Raw genomic sequence first — 15,531 nt, 5'->3', positions numbered from 1 at the left:
AAACCACAATGCGATATCATCTCATACTTGTTAGAATGGCTTTTATCAAAAAGATGAAATATAAGTGTTGGTGAGGGTGAGGAAAAAAGGGAACCCTTGCATACTGTTGGCAGGAATGTAAGTTAATACAGCCATTATGTAAAATGGTGTAGAGATTTCTCAAAAAACTAAAAATAAAACTACCACATGATTCAGTATCCCACTTCTGGGTACCTATCCAAAGGAATTGATATCAGTGTGCTGAAGAGGTATCTGCATTCCCATGTTCATAGCATTATCCACAATAGCCAAGATGTGAAATCAACCTAGGCGTTCCTCATCAAATGAATGGATAAAGAAAATGTGGTAAAAATGCACAATGGAATACTGTTCAGCCTTAAAAAGGGGAACAATACTGTCATTTGCAACAACATGGATGAATCTAGAGGACATTATGCTAAATGAAATAAACCAGGTACAGAAGGACAAATCCCTTATAATCTCACTTACATGCGGAATCTAAAAAAGTTGAACTCACAGAGCTAGACTCCATCTCAAACAAAAAAAAAGAAATAGAGAGTAGAATGATGGTTACAGAGGCTGGAGGTGTCAGGAGGAAGGGAAAGGGGGGTTGTATAATCAAAGGGCTCAAAGTTTCAGAAAGACAGGAGGAATAAGTTTTGAGATCTATTGCATGGCAGGGTGATCATAGCCAATAATATATTGTATATTTCAAAATAAGAGAGTAAAGTTCAAATGTCTCACCATAAAAATGATAGGTAAATGACGTGTTGGATATGCTAATTAGCTTGATTTAATTATTCCACATTGTATACACATATCAAAACAACACATTGTACAGATATAGCAAATTATGTTAAACAGATGACAACTTAACTTTGATCACAAAGAAAAGAAACAAATAAAAAACAACAAAAAATCTTTAATTTACCCTTTAATTCTACCTCTTCAACATTTTTACTTTTTATTGTCACAATTTCTTTTTACATTGCTTTCTCTTAACAGGTTTCTGCTATTATTATTTTGATAGATTTGTCATTTAATCATATATGTATGTGTATATATTTGCCATCTAATCATTTATATATATGATGTGTAATCCACTCATCATTTAGGGTATTAGAGTAATTCTAAATTTGTTTGTGTACTTCTAACTGAGTTTGACACCTTCGAATGATATCTTTTTGCATGTTAGTGTCCTTTTCTTCCAGTGAAAGAACTCCCTTTAGCATTTCTTATAAGACTGGTCTAGTGATGAATTCCCTCAACTTTTGTTTGTCTGAAAAAGACTATCTTTCCTTCATGTTTGACGGAAAGCTTTGCTGGGTAAGTATTCTGGGCTGACAGGTTTTTTTTTTTTTTCTTCAGCACTTTGAATATGTTATCCCGCTCCCTCCTGGCCTGCATATTTCTGCTGAGATGACTGTTGGCTGATGAATTGGAGCTCCTTATAGGCTATTTGCTTCTTTTCTCTTGCTGCTTTTAGGATACTCTCTTTGTCATTGACCTTTGAAAGTTTGAATATTGTAATGCCTTGGGTTAGTCTTGTTTGGCTTGAATTTTCTTCGTGATCTCTAAACGTCCTGTGCCTGAATATTTTTACTTTTCTCTGTATTTGGAAAGTTTTCAGTTACTGTTTTTTGAGAAAAAGATTTCTATCTTTTGTTTGTTCTCAAGTCCCTCTTGAATGCCAATAATTCTTATATTTTCTCCTTTCAGGTTTTTATCTACACCTTGTAGGTGTTCTTCATTCCTTTTTATTGTTTTTTCTTTTTTTATCCTCTGACTGTATATTTTCAAATATCTTCTCTTTGAACTCACTGATTCTTTCTTCTGTTACATTTTACTATTGAGAGCCTGTAATGCATTTTTCAGTTTAGCAAATGTACTTCTAAAATCCAGGATTTCTGTTTGATTTTTAAAAATTATTTCAATCTCTTTGTTAAATATTTCTGATAAATTTCAGATGCTTTTTGATGTTATCTTGGAGTTCACTGAGTTTCCTTAGAACTTCTAGTTTGAATTCTCGATCTAAGAGCTCACACATTGCCATCTTGTTAGGATCAGTCACTGGACCCTTGCTTTATGCATCTGGGGAGGGCATGCTTCCCTGTTTGCCACTGTTTCCTGTGGATGTATGTTTATGTTTTCATATTGAAAGATTAGTTATTTATTCTGGTATTTGCCGTCTGGCTTGTTTTATTCTTTCTTGGGTATGTTTGCTTAGAGGTTCCTAGAAATATGCCTGCTGAGTCCCCTTAATCTTAAATTAATACCTCCTTTTTGGCACTAGATGGTGCCTTACACCACAGCTTGCCTCAGCTCTCCCACGTGTAGGGAGTTCTGCCCATCTCTGATTGAAGTGGGTGTCCCAAATGATACCTCAGCCGTGTGGGAAGCATAGCTAGAGGTTCATGTCCATGAGACCCACAGAACATGCTTCCTACAGTATGATGCTGCTGATCAGCCACTCTGATTTGATCTCTCCTTTGGCTGAGATAAAACGCAGGGTTTTATAGGCTGTGTTTGCTAATTAAGCCTCCCCTCTGTGTCTCTAGGTGCTCTCAGAGGTTTTTCTCCATATAGGCACTCATGATGCTTCCTGTGGTTTGAGGCAGGAATGGTTTTCTTGCAAAAGAAACTAAGATGGTGGGGAAGCTGGATGTATGCCTATATCTCACTTTCTTCTGTGTAGAAACTGTGAGTCCAAAAGGAATTTTTTGTGGCAGTGCCTGGCAGGTTTGGGGAGGGACATTGAGAAGTCTATTCCTCTTAACATATGCTCGAAGTTTTATACTCCTCTGTGGTTCCAGGGATTGTCTTAGCCTCAAAATTGAGTTCTGGAATATTACTGGTGATAATCTTGTTGTTGGATATTGTTTTTGGTTTTCTATGTGAGAGAGTTAAGCTATATTGGTTCTACTCTCCCATTTTGGTCAAATGTTTCCTGTGTTTTTACAAATTGAAGGTGTGTGGCCACTCTGCATTGAGCAAGTCTATCAGCACCATTTTTCCAATGGCATGGGATCATTTCATGTCTCTGTGTTACATTTTGATAATTCTCACAATATTTCAAAATTTTTCCTTGTTATTGTCTCTGTTATGGCGAACTGTGATCAGTGATCTTTGAAGTTACTATTGTAAATGTTTTGGGGTATCATAAGCCACACCTATAGAACACAGCGAACTTAATCAATGTTTTGTGTGTGTTCTAACTGCTTCACTGATGAGCCAATCCATTTCTCCCCCTCTCCTCAGGTCTTCTTGTTCTCTGAGACACAACAATATTGAAATTTGGCCAGTTATTAACCCTACGATGACCTCTAAGTTTTCAAGGGAAAGGAAGAGTCACATGTCTATCACTTTAAATTAACAGCTAAAATGGATTAAGCTTCATGAGAAAGGTATGTTCAAAGCCAAGATAGATAGACCAAAAGCTAAACCTCTTGCACCAATTAGCCAAGTTGTGGATGCAAAGGAAAAATTCTTGAAGGAAATTAAAAGTGCTACCCAAATGAACACACGAACAATAAGAAAGTGAAACAAACTTATTGCTGATATGGAGAAAGTTTAGGCAGTCTGGATGGAAGATCAAATCAGTGACAATATTCCCTTAAGCCAAAGCCTAATCCAGAGTGAGGACCAAACTCTCTTTAATTCTGTGAAGACTAAGAGAGGTAAGGAAGCTGAAGAAGACTAGTTGGAAGCTAGTAAAAGTTGGTTCATGACACTTAAAGAAAGAAATCATCTCCTTAACATAAAAGTAGATGAAGCAGCAAGTGCCAGTGAAGAAGCTGCAGCAAGTTATCCAGAAGATCTAGCAAAGGTAATTGATAAAGGTGACTACACTAAACAACAGATTTTCAGTGTATATGAAACAGCCTTATATTGGGAAAAGATGCCATCTAGGGCTTTCACAGCTAGGGAGGAAAAGTCAGTGCCTGTGCCTGCTTTGAAAGATCCAAAGGACAGGCTGACTTTCTTCTTAGGGACTAATATAGCTGGTGACTTTAAGTTGAAGTCAATGCTGATTTATCATTCAGAAAATCTCAAGGCTTTTAAGAATTATGCTAAATCTACTCAGTCTGTGCTCTAGAAATGGAACAACAAAGCCTGAATGACAGTACACCTGTTTACAGCATGGTTAATTGAATATTTAAAAATTCAAAATATTACTATTCATTAATAATGCACCTGGTCTCCCAAGAGCTCTGATGGAGATGTACAAGGAGGTTAATGTTGTTTTCATGCCTGCTGCCACAACAGCCATTCTGCAGTCCATCAATGAAAAAGTAATTTTGACTTTCAAGTTTTACTATTTAAGAAATATATTTTGTAAGTCTATAGCTGCCATATATAATGATTCCCCTGATGGAACTGAGCAAAATAAATTGAAAACTTCCTAGAAAGGATTCACTATTCTAGATGCCGTTAAAAACATTAATGATTCATGGGAGGAGGTCAAAATTCCAGGATTTTAGGAGTTTATTCCAACCTCATGGATGACTTTAAGGGGTTCAAGACTTCAGTGGAAGAAGTAACTGCAGATGTGGCGGGAATAGCAAGAAAACTAGAAATTAGAAATGAATCCTGAAGATGTGACTGAGTTCCTGATTTCTCATGATAAAACTTTAAAGGATGAGGAGTTACTTCTTATGGATGAGCAAATAAAGTGGTTTCTTGAGATGGAATCTACCTCTGCTGAAGATTTTATGAATATCATGGGAATGACAACAAAAGATTTAGAACAGTACATCAACATAGTCGATAAAGCAGTGGCAGGGATTGAGAGGACTGAATCCAATGTCAAAAGAAGTTCCACTGTGGGTAAAACGGTATCAAACAGCATCACATGCTACAGAGAAATCTTTCATGAAAGGGAGAGCCAATTAATATGGCAAACTTCATTGTTGTCTTATTTTAAGAAATTGTTACAACCATCTTGGCCTTCAGCAACCACTACCCTCCCTGATCAGTCAGCAGCCATCAACATTGAGGCAAGACCCTCCTCCGGCAAAAATATCATGATTCACTGAATATTTAGGTGACTGTTAGTATTTTTTAGCAGTAAATTATTTTAAAATTCAGGTATGTACATTATTTTTAGCATAACGCTATTGAACACTTAATAGACAAAGTGTAATGTAAACATAACTTTTATATGCACTGGGAAACCAAACATTTTATGTGACTTGCTTTATTGTGACAATTGATTTATTGTGGTGGTCTGGATCTGAACCCACGGTATCTCCGAGGCATGCCCATATGTGTATAATTTTGTTTTGTTTTTTGTTTTTGCATTTTTTTGTATGGTTAGGATTAGAGTGAAGTGATTGAGGCCCTAATTTTCTCAGGCACAAAATTCAAAGGGATGCCAAAAGTTTAGTCACCAAAATAAATATTTTAATGCAATATTTTTTAAAAATCCAATTTAATGCAAGAATTCATAATGAAAAATATTATTAATATTTTAAATACAGACTGTTTTTTGTTTTATAATCTGTAATATTAGGCAAATATGTTTTTAGAGCCTTGGAAGCTAGAGATAGTGTCCCTCCCCAGAACAGGTGGCAGATTTGTTTGCTACTCAGTATAATAATGTCTCCATCTGAGGCAAAGATCAGGGAGGTATGCTTGCAGCCAGTTATAAAATACTTTCATTTTCTAATATTAAGGTCCCTCAGCTGTGACTTAGGTGTGTAACATCTATTCGGGCCTCTCTGTGTTGCTTTTGTGGGATTTGGGGGTCAAGGAAAACTGACACAAGCATGAACTCATGTTTTGTGCTGTACTGGGAGTAATAAAGGTCTTTGTCTCTAACGCAGGGACTTACTGTCCTCTGACTGCATCCGTGAAATCCACACTGACTTGCCAGGTTTCTAGCAGGGTAGATATTACAAATCTTTCACAATTCTTAATAGGACTGCTTCTTTTTCTCCCATTTTGGGAAAAAGGAATAGTCTGTGTAAACATTTGGAGGTCTAAGAGAAGTAAAAGCTTGGGTCAACTGAAAGACAACGTGCACAGAAGGGAATACCTAGAATGATGTAGCGAAGGGACTGTGGCTGGAGCTTGAAGAGCCTTTTGTGTCATGTAAATGATTTGGACTTTGGACCATAGGCTTCATGCAGTCAGTGGAATGTTTTATACCAAAATATAATAGTTTCACATTTGTTTATTAGAAAGACCACTCTGACAGAGTAGAGTATTGACTGGAGTCAAGAACAACCACTAGGAGGCTGCTGAAATAGTAATAAAAATAATAATATAGTAGTTAGAATTGCTGACATGTATTGGTCCTTGATTCCAGACACTGTATTAGATTCCTCAGCCAGAATTACATTCTTTATTCCTGTGAGAAAAGAAGTTACTATCTATATTTTATATATTAGGGGAATAAAGTGGAGAGAAGTAAGTTAATTTGTATAACTAAATGGCAGAATGAAGGTTGGGGCTCGAGCTCTCTGACTCCAGACCTCAGGTTCTTAACCACTATGTGAGTATGGTTTTCATTACATGTCCTCCACTTTTGCCATTTAAATTCCTATGTTGGGATCTTATATCCAATATGTATTATAGGCTCTTTTTGTCAGATTGAATGTTTACTGGTATGTGTATTTATCCTGAAATTTCTAGTTATCTTTGGTCACACTATCTTTCAAATACATTATAGCTATTTTATCGCCTTCAAGTATATTACCTTGTCATTGATCAGGTTAAATTCCCATAGTTTTATTCTTGTTCACATCAACTCACACTCTCTGGATCTGTTTATGAAACTTTACTATCTTTCCCAGTGTGGGAAACTTTATAATTGAATATCAGTGGAGAATTTAATGAGCCTGCTTTTTATTTTCTCTTCCAGTCCATTAATGAAGACTTAAAATGTTCTTTCTTTTTGTGCCGTCATGTGTTACAAATTAATGCAATCCTCAGAATGCTAAGAGATTCTATTTTTATTAAGCAATGTAAATAGAAAATGCTAATTATGCATGTCTGTGAAACATTATTGAAGTTAATAATGAATTGTTATCTCATATAGATTATTTTATCAATAAATAATATAAACCCTATATAATCTGAAATTTCTAACAGAATACATATGTGAAAATTGGAAAATAATTTCAAATTCAGTCCATTCATTTGTCAACTAATTATGATTTAAATAAATATTTGGTTTTTTTAAAATTATACTTTAAGTTCTAGGGTACATGTGCACAATGTGCAGGTTTGTTACATTTGTATACATGTGCCATGTTGGTGTGCTGCATCCATTAACTCGTCATTTACATTAGGTATATCTCCTAATGCTATCCCTCCCTCCCCCTACTCCCCACAATAGGACCCGGTGTGTGATGATCCCCTTCCTGTGTCCAAGTGATCTCATTGTTCAATTCCCATCTATGGGTGAGAACATGTGGTATTTGGTTTTCTGTTCTTGCGATAGTTTGCTGAGAATGATGGTTTCCAGCTGCATCCATGTCCCTACAAAGGACACGAACTCATCTTTTTTTATGGCTGCATAGTATTCCATGGTGTATATGTGCCACATTTTCTTAATCCAGTCTGTCACTGATGGACATTTGGGTTGATTCCAAGTCTTTGCTATTGTGAATAGTGCTGCAATGAACATGTGTGTGCATGTGTCTTTATAGCAGCATAATTTATAATCCTTTGAGTATATCCCCAGTAATGGGATGGCTGGGTCAAATGGTATTTCTAGTTCTAGATCCTTGAGGAATCGCCACACTGTTTTCCACAATGGTTGAACTAGTTTACAGTCCCACCAACAGTGTAAAAGTGTTCCATTTCTCACATCCTCTCCAGCACCTGTTGTTTCCTGACTTTCTAATGATTGCCATTCTAATTGGTGTCAGATGGTATCTCATTGTGGTTTTGATTTGCATTTCTCTGATGGCAAGTGATGATGAGCATTTTTTCATGTGTCTGTTGGTTGTATGAATGTCTTCTTCTGAGAAGTGTCTGTTCATATCCTTTGCCCACTTTTTGATGGGTTTTTTTGTTTATTTCTTGTAAATTTGATTGAGTTCTTTACAGGTTCTGGATATAGCCCTTTGCCAGATGAGTAGATTGCAAAAATTTTCTCCCACTCTGTAGGTTGCCTGTTCACTCTGATGGTAGTTTCTTTTGCAGTGCAGAAGCTCTTTAGTTTAATTAGATCCCATTTGTCAATTTTGGCTTTTGTTTCCATTGCTTTTGGTGTTTTAGACATGAAGTCCTTCCCCATGCCTATGTCCTGAATGGTATTACCTAGGTTTTCTTCTAGGGTTTTTATGGTTTTAGGTATAACATTTAAGTCTCTATTCCATCTTGAATTAATTTTCGTATAAGGAGTAAGGGAAGGATCCAGTTTCAGCTTTCTACTTATGGCTAGCCAATTTTCCCAGCACCATTTATTAAATAGGGAATCCTTTCCCCATTTCTTGTTTCTCTCAGGTTTGTCAAAGATCAGATGGCTGTAGGTGTGTGGTTTTATTTCTGAGGACTCTGTTCTGTTCCATTGGTCTATATCTCTGTTTTGGTACCAGTACCATGCTGTTTTGGTTACTGTAGCCTTGTAGTATAGTTTGAAGTCAGGTAGCGTGATGCCTTCAGCTTTGTTCTTTTGGTTTAGGATTGTCTTGGCAATGCGGGGTCTTTCTTGGTTCCATATGAACTTTAAAGCAGTTTTTTCCAATTCTGTGAAGAAAGTCATTGGTAGCTTAATGGGGATGGCATTGAATCTATAAATTACCTTGGGCAGTATGGCCATTTCTGCAATATTGATTCTTCCTATCCATGAGCATGGTATGTTCTTCCATTTGTTTGTGTCCTCTTTTATTTCACTGAGCAGTGGTTTGTAGTTCTCCTTGAAGAGGTCCTTTACATCTCTTGTAAGTTGGATTCCTAGGTATTTTATTCTCTTTGAAGCTATTGTGAATGGGAGTTCATTCATGATTTGGCTCTCTGTTTGTCTGTTACTGGTGTATAAGAATGCTTGTGATTTTTGCACATTGATTTTGTATCCTGAGACTTTGCTGAAGTTGCTTATCAACTTAAGGAGATTTGGGACTGAGACAATGGGGTTTTCTAAATATACAATCATGTCATCTGCAAACAGGGACAATTTGACTTCTTTTCCTAACTGAATACCCTTTATTTCTTTCTCTTGCCTGATTGCCCTGGCCAGAACTTCCAACACTATGTTGAATAGGAGTGGTGAGAGAGGGCATCCCTGTCTTGTGCCAGTTTTCAAAGGGAATGCTTCCAGTTTTTGCCCATTCAGTATGATATTTGCTGTGGGTTTGTCATAAATAGCTCTTATTATTTTGAGATACGTTCCATCAATACCAAATTTATTGAGAGTTTTTAGCATGAAGGGCTGTTGAATTTTGTCGAAAGCTTTTTTTGCATCTATTGAGATAATTATGTGATTTTTGTCTTTGGTTCTGTTTATATGCTGGATTACATTTATCGATTTGCATATGTTGAACCAGCCTTGCATCCCAGGGATGAAGCCCACTTGATCATGGTGGATAAGCTTTTTGATGTGCTGCTGGATTCGGTTTGCCAGTATTTTATTGAGGATTTTTACATCGATGTTCATCAGGGATATTGGTCTAAAATTCTCTTTTTTTGTTGTATCTCTGTCAGGTTTTGGTATCAGGATGATGTTGGCCTCATAAAATGAGTTAGGAAGGATTCCCTCTTTTTCTATTGATTGGAATAGTTTCAGAAGGAATGGTACCGACTCCTCCTCGTACCTCTGGTAGAATTCGGCTGTGAATCCATCTGGTCCTGGACTTTTTTTTGGTTGGTAGGCTATTAATTATTGCCTCAATTTCAGAGCCTGCTATTGGTCTATTCAGGGATTCAACTTCTTCCTGGTTTAGTCTTGGGAGAGTGTAAGTGTCCAGGAAATTATCCATTTCTTCTAAGTTTTCTAGTTTATTTGCATAGAGGTGTTTATAGTATTCTCTGCTGGTAGTTTGTATTTCTGTGGGGTCGGTGGTGATATCCCCTTTATCATTTTTTATTGCATCTATTTGATTCTCTCTTTTCTTCTTTATTCATCTTGCTAGCGGTCTATCAATTTTGTTGATCTTTTCAAAAAACCAGCTCCTGGATTCATTGATTTTTTGGAGGGTTTTTTGTGTCTCTATCTCCTTCAGTTCTGCTCTGATCTTAGTTATTTCTTGCGTTCTGCTAGCTTTTGAATGTGGTTGCTCTTGCTTCTCTAGTTCTTTTAATTGTGATGTTAGAGTGTCAATTTTAGATCTTTCCTGCTTTCTCTTGTGGGCATTTAGTGCTATAAATTTCCCTCTATATACTGCTTTAAATGTGTCCCAGAGATTCTGGTATGTTGTGTCTTTGTTCTCATTGGTTTCAAAGAACATCTTTATTTCTGCCTTCATTTCATTATGTACGAGTTGTTCAGAGTTCAGGAGCAGGTTGTTCAGTTTCCATGTAGTTGAGCAGTTTTGATTCAGTTTCTTAGTCCTGAGTTCTAGTTTGATTGCACTGTGCCTGAGAGACAGTTGGTTATAATTTATGTTCTTTCACATTTGCTGAGGAGTGCTTTACTTCCAACTATGTGGTCAATTTTGGAATAAGTGCAATGTAGTGCTGAGAAGAATGTATATTCTGTTGATTTGGGGTGGAGAGTTCTGTAGATGTCTATTAGGTCCGCTTGGTGCAGAGTTGAGTTCAATTCCTGGATATCCTTGTTAACTTTCTGTCTCGTTGATCTGTCTAATGTTGACAGCGGGGTGATAAAGTCTCCCATTATTATTGTAAGTCTCTAAGGACTTGCTTTATGAATCTGGGTGCTCCTGTATTGGGTGAATATATATTTAGGATAGTTAACTCTTCCTGTTGAATTGATCCCTTTACCATTATGTAATGGCACATTAGGAAGGGGAATCTTCTTTACTTAGTCTACCAATTTAAATGTTAATCTCACCTAAAAGCACCCTCACAGAAATGCCCAGAATCATGTTTGACCAAATATCTGAGTACCCCATGGCCCAGTCAAGTTGACACATAGAATTAACCATCATAGGATTCTTTCCACAGATCTTTCTCCTTTGCCACACAGACAGGGCTAGTGTCTCAAAAGCGCACGTTATTGGTGTACTGAATTTGCCTTATACCAGTTCATGAGGGAAAATTGTTAAAATTTCAGGAATTGACAGCCAATTGATAAACACAGCCTATATTAAAAATTAAATTATATAAACTTACAATTAAATGAATTATTTTAAAAGCAAAGGTAGTACTCAAATTGTCCTAATTATTTTATTGGATTATATGATTATGCTCTTGAGATCAATTATATCTATTGTGTCTGTGTGGTGGAAATACCATATAATAGTATGCTACTATACATACTTCTTCTTAATTTTGCATTCAATTATGCTACATTGGTAGCTTAATACCTGACATGGGGAGACTATTTATACCATAGGAATCAACAAACGCTACAAATCAAACCCTAAAAGGTTTTTTTTTCCTGTAAAACTGGTGTTTCATTGTTCATAAGCACATACAAATAATCTCCATTATCTATTTAATAAAGTTGTATTTTCATTTTACAAATATTAATCCATTTTAAACTTCATAGTGACCTCATGGGACAAGTACTATTGTTAGTCCCATTTTTCTGAAGTACAGAGAGGTTAGGTGACTTGCCCAAGGTCACACAGCTAAGTAGATAAGCAGTTTGGTTCCAGGGTCCATGTTCTTAATCACTATGCATGAAGCCTTTTCTTTTCTGAAAACACTACATATTCTAGGGAACTATATATTCATCCACATTAGAGCTTGAATTGTTTTCTTTGTCTCCAGCCTCCTTAATGTGTCCAACCTTGGTCCCAGGCCCACTCTAGTAGCTGGCCTGAATCTATGCAGTCCAATGCCCCGATCCAGGGGTGGCCACTTGGGTTGCTATGTGCAGTGGGATTCTCCCCACCACCTCTCTCTTCCTCTTGTCACTTTTTCTCATGATGCCTGTCTAGTTTTCTAACACTGCTACTTTCAAATAACTTTCTCTTACTAATACTGTGATCCTGCATACAAATCTTAAAACTGTCCAAATCTGAGTTTCTCCATGTATCAATTGGGGCTCATAATTGAGTAATAACATATATGCAAAAACTTTGCTCCATATCAAACACATGTGAGTTGAATTTAAATGATCTCACCTTCACACATTCTCCCGCTTGTGCTGCAGGAATCTATCAAGCCATCTCCATCCTGCCTAGGATGCTTTCTCCAGTCACTGAGAAAGTGATGGATGCAGGCTTCTGGGCAGGATTTCTTGGAGAGTAATCATTCCTGCTAAGACGCAGGATTGCTGGATGGGTCTGTGCGATCAATGGCAAGCGTTTCCCCCAGTGGGAATTCAATCCATTTTGGCTGCTTTAATGGAGCTCCTGGGGCTTAGACACTATTGAAAGGCAATTACTGACTTTCAGTTGTTTTAGCTCTATGAGTTCATTGCTAGCCCCCTCCCTTATTCCCAGCTCTCCAAGTCTGCTCTGTCGCAAGTCAGCGTCTTCCTTTCTCTTAGTGACAAAGACTGACTGTGGATCTTTCAAGGCTGCAATGTTCCTTTTTCTCATTGTGGGTTTTTACTTCTGATTCAATGTCCCCTACCCCATTAGCCACATACACAACTACTTCCTTGTTTTCTGCTCGGTTGAAACTTGTTAACCCAGAAAAAGAAATTTTGTAACAACTGGAATTAGCTATTCAGAATGAGTTCCATCAAACGCAACAGGACTCAAGCCCCTCATTCTTTTACAGCAGGTTCAGCAACATTTTCTGTAAAGGCAAATACTGTGGTAAATATTTTAGGCTCTGCAGGCCACATGGTTGCTGCGTCAACTACTCCACTTTGCTGTTTTAGCTTGAAAGCAGCCACAGACAAAATGTAAACAAATGGTTATGGTTGGCTTTCAGTAAAACTGTATTTACGGATGCTGAAATCTGAATTGCATATAACTTTCACATGCCACAAATATTCTTCTTTTAATTTTTCTTTCAGCCATTTAAAAATATAAAATCATTCTGAGCTCATGGGTTATACAAAAATGGGCTGCAGGCCAGATGTGGCCCATGGTCCCTAGTTTGCTAAGCTCTGCTTTGTAGGAAATACCTTGTGAAACTAGAATCTGGGGGTTTAACATAACCTCTCCATAGCCCCAAGCATGGACATTTAATACCTGTGTCTGAGTCAATCTGTCCAGGTGAACTTACTTGTTGGATAGCATCAGTTTTTTGGCAAATACCTCTTTTCAGTCATTTTAAGCATCTGAAAAGCAGAGCAGGCATTTTTACAAAATTAATGTTAATCAGTTAGTTATTTAAAAAATAATAACTAACTTGTTGGCCACTCCCAAGCTTCTTTCTTGTATTAGGTTCCCTAGAAGGCAAGCTTCAGACAGAATTTTGGATGTATGCGGTTTATTAAAGTGAGGAAGTGCTCTCGGGAGAAAAGGAGTATATATTCAAAAGAAAACAAACCTTTCTACCAAAAAGACATATACACTTTCATGTTAAATGCAGCACTAATCACAATAGCAGAGACATGGACTCAACCTAGGTGCCCATCAATGGTAGATTGGATCAAGAAAATGTGGTACATATACACCATGGAATACTAGACAGCCATAAAAAAGTACAAAGTCATATCCTTTGTAGCAACATGGATGCAGCTGGAGGCCATTATCCTAAGTGAATTAATGCAGGAACAGAAAAGCAAATACCCCATGTTCTCACCTGTAAGTGGGAGCTAAACATTGAGTACTCATGGATACAAAGATGGCAACAATAGAAACTGGGGACTATTAGAGTAGGGTGGGAGGGGTACAAGGGTTTAAAAACTGTTAGGTACTCTGGTCAGTACCTAAGTGATGGGATCAATCATACCCCAAACCTCAGCATCAAGTAATATGCCCAAAAACAAACCTGCACATGTACCTGAATCTAAAATAAAAGTTGAAAATAATAATTTCCATAATAATAATAATAATTTTTGTTGTTTATTGATGAGTAGTATCCCATCATATGGACCATGGTTTAATTGTTTACTTGTTGAAAGATGTTTGTTCTGCATCCAGTGTTTTGGGTATTATTAATAATGCTGCCACGAATATTCATTACAGGTTTTGTGTGAACATAGCCATTTCTCTGAGATAATGCTTAATGTAGCCCCTTCTAAGGTATAAAAATCTCTCTAACTCTGTGGCAAAGCACTCTAGAATTGCAGGGTTGATTGAGGGGGCTCTTAGAAGTCACCTAGTCCAACTCCAAGCCATTAGCCTTAAAATAAAAGTTTTTAAGCTTTTCTGTGAGAGCTTATACGATGCCCAGAGGTATCAGAATGAAGCTTAAAACTTTAACAGCAACATTCATCTAGAGAGCTCATATTTCTGAAACCTGGAACAGTCAATCAAGTTCCTTTTAGGGTAAATAAAAGAGTCCCACTTTAAATGAGCTGAAGCAAAATTTTAAAGCACATACAGTACTTGGAATCCCAGCAGCAGGAAACAGAAACCCTGACCTGAAGAACAAAGGTAGTTTCTCTTTTGTCTCTGTTTCTCTCCCACTATATGATAGCATATGATCTCTCAGGACATCTTCTCCCTGCTCATGTATTTTACTCTCTTTTTCTTTCCTCAGCTATCTTTGTTTCTTCGTGCTCAGTGTCACCCCTCCACAGACCCTGGATTTCCATGCCCTCAGTTTAAACCAGACATAGAGGATTTCTAGCCTTTTCTGAATCCTGATTCTTATTTTTTTTACAAGAGCACAAATCCACTTTTATTTGTTTACTTTTCATTAGTTTGAATCCTTGAGGGATACAGCATCACACAGATTTTGTGTCCAATGGCCTTAGCAGGAGGATTGCTTTGGAATTTGAAATGAACCATGCCACTGTTTCCATGGACCTGAATTACCTTTCCCCAGATTATTATGGCTTTGGTTTACCACCAGGAGTCACTGTGTTGTTCTTCCCTTTGTATGCATAAGCACATTTCTTGCGCAAATAGAATTCAGTTTCATCTCAGGCATAAACACCTTAATTTTAAGAAGAAATGTATGCTCCCTTTGGTTCTAGAGACCCCGCTTACAGACAGCAAAAATGGCCTTGGACCATAGCCTTCCAGACATCTTTGCCTTTTAGAAGTCCTGTTCCCAACAGGTCTCCACAGGCTGCAAGATGGTGGAAGCAATCTGATTCTTAATTTCTAGGACAGAAAATATGGTTGCCCTAACTTGGAACATATGTTGTCCTCTAATAGTCATCAGTGACCAGTTGCTTGGAGTGACAGTGAGGCACTTATCACAGAGAACTGATATGGCTGTCACTTTTGTGGGTGAATATTCATGGGCAGGTCAAATCCACAACTAGTAGTCTATTCAAAGCCTTATGTTAATTGTGTAGTTACACGGCATTTTGTTAAAATATAATACTCTCTGCCTTAGGAGATTTAGGGGTTGAATCTCAAGTTGAAATGAAGTGTT

At 37.2% G+C, this 15,531-nt stretch overlaps 1 pseudogene; it reads right to left on the bottom strand.

Annotated features, from left to right (window-relative positions):
* Nucleotides 1-14,834: 14,834 nt before the first annotated feature.
* On the bottom strand, nt 14,835-15,177 carry LOC119619932 (large ribosomal subunit protein eL33 pseudogene; annotated as a pseudogene).
* Nucleotides 15,178-15,531: the final 354 nt, after the last annotated feature.

Source organism: Chlorocebus sabaeus, chromosome X (genome assembly GCF_047675955.1).
Source record: "Chlorocebus sabaeus isolate Y175 chromosome X, mChlSab1.0.hap1, whole genome shotgun sequence".
NCBI classification, from domain to species: Eukaryota; Metazoa; Chordata; class Mammalia; order Primates; family Cercopithecidae; genus Chlorocebus; species Chlorocebus sabaeus.
The sequence above is the reverse complement of the archived record's forward strand: the minus strand, read 5'-3'. Positions and strand labels throughout refer to the sequence as shown.